Genomic DNA, 2090 nt, shown 5'->3' with positions numbered 1-2090 from the left:
CCAAAATGAAAATCTATCTGAGGGCTGCGGACAAATGTAATAATATAATTCATGAAATACAAATACTTCTTAAGTACAGTTCTTTTATTTGAATGATTCTGTCCTGCTGGAGTGTAACATGATTTGTTTGTATACAAACTAATACGCTATCAGAGTTTTATATATTTATACTTCTCATTCAACCACAATTTCACTTGTTCTAGGAGGCACAATATATTTTTACAAGGTGGAACGAAAACAAGCAAAAATGAAATAAAAGTAACGACTTTCTACTTCTTGACTTTTTTAATCTAAGGAGTAGAAAGTAAAGATAATTGTGTGAAAATGTAAGAAGTAGAAGTAAACAATAGGCTGAAAAACTATTACTCAAGTAAAGTGCAGATACCCAAAAATTCTACTTAAGTACAGTAACAAAGTATTTGTACTTAGTTACYTTACAACTCTGTTTTTTGTGCACCATTAATGTGCTGCATTTGAGAGGGAAAAACTTTAAAAGTTTAATATGTTAATATACATTTTTAACRAAACAATTTTATGATACTCTCATGKTTTTTTTTTGGGAAGGGCTAATTTGAGTTTTATTCAATCCTGGTAATATAACTCAGCTATACCAATTAGCTATTTCTCTTGTTTTTAATCCTTATCTGTGTTATTGTTTATAGAAATTAAAGCTATGTTTTGTTTGTTGCAAGCAAAGCCACATTTTTTCAGAATCACTCATTTATTTCCATCAATATCTGGTGATTTAAATAGTTTAGGTTTTGGTTTGGTCTTGCTCCTGTTTGAAATGTAAGTTTTTTGGGGGGGTAGTCGACTTGTGAACAAAAAGTCACAGGTTTGCTTGTCTTAATGCCCGTATGTTGTGTCCTTGAGCAAGACGTCTACTCCCTAACTCCTCGCATGTAATTGTTTACAATTTAAAGGGGCAAAACTGCCTCCACCTGGACAAAACAAGGGGACGTTGAACCCCCGCTTGCATTCACTACATACACATAACACAACACGGGTCAGGTGATGGGGACATGACCCTCTATGAACAATATAGAGCCAATCAAGCCTATTGTTAGTCGATGGCCCTCTTTTGCATAATGTCTAACCTGTTTGTCCATGTGGAGGCGGAGCTTATAAGGCTGGGTTCACCTGAAACTCATCAGACTGAAGAAGTCTCTTGGAGGAGAGATGAAATGTTTCTCTAAAGAAGAACCCATCCAGAGGACCTACTTATTTTTTCTTTTTGATTTTTTTCTACCTGGATTACTGAGATGCATCAGGACGTATGAAACAAACCTTATTTAATACAATTCCGTAAGTCAAATATAACAATAAAAGCATCATTTTAATGTTTCTCTGCAACATAGAGTGCTAATCATAATAAATATCTGATTCCAAAGAAGAAGTGTTTCCTGTGAGCTCAAGATCAGTGACAATGTTTATGTAAGAACAAATGTTTTAAACATCAGTAAAATGCAGCAGTGGCTTCAAAGAAACCATGAACTCAGTCAGCATCTGAAGCTGAACCCAGAGGAGGATCTCTGCAGAAACCTTTGTGACTCCACAAAGAAACATCCAGATATTGTCTCAAAACCTTCGGGTCAGACTACATAAGATACATCAGACTTTTATTTGCACAAAGTGAAAACCTTATTTTTACACTAACACTGTAGAGAATAACATGTAAACAAACAGCGGAAATTACTGGAAACTATTTTAAGATAAGATTAAAACAGTTTGTTTGGTTTAAATAAATGTTTGTAATACAAACGATATGGAAACTCTTGGGACTTGAATCATTTTACCAGATTTACACATGACCCTATTAGTATAAACTTTCTCAGTGAAACTTATGGAAACCAGTTTCTAAACCAGAGCACAGTGACAAAATAAGAGCTTTTTAACCCCCTACATAAATCACTATGCTGTAAAATTAAATTCATACATTTATATGGAAGAGGATTAGGGCCACTGAAAAATAAAAACAGGAATTCTGACTTTACTTACTTACTTACTTACTTACTTACTTACTTACTTACTTACTTACTTACTTACTTACTTACTTACTTATTCTGAGAAAAACAGTCAGAATTCTAAGA

This window comes from Austrofundulus limnaeus, unplaced genomic scaffold (genome assembly GCF_001266775.1).
Source record: "Austrofundulus limnaeus strain Quisiro unplaced genomic scaffold, Austrofundulus_limnaeus-1.0 Scaffold139, whole genome shotgun sequence".
Taxonomy (NCBI): domain Eukaryota; kingdom Metazoa; phylum Chordata; class Actinopteri; order Cyprinodontiformes; family Rivulidae; genus Austrofundulus; species Austrofundulus limnaeus.
The sequence above is the reverse complement of the archived record's forward strand: the minus strand, read 5'-3'. Positions refer to the sequence as shown.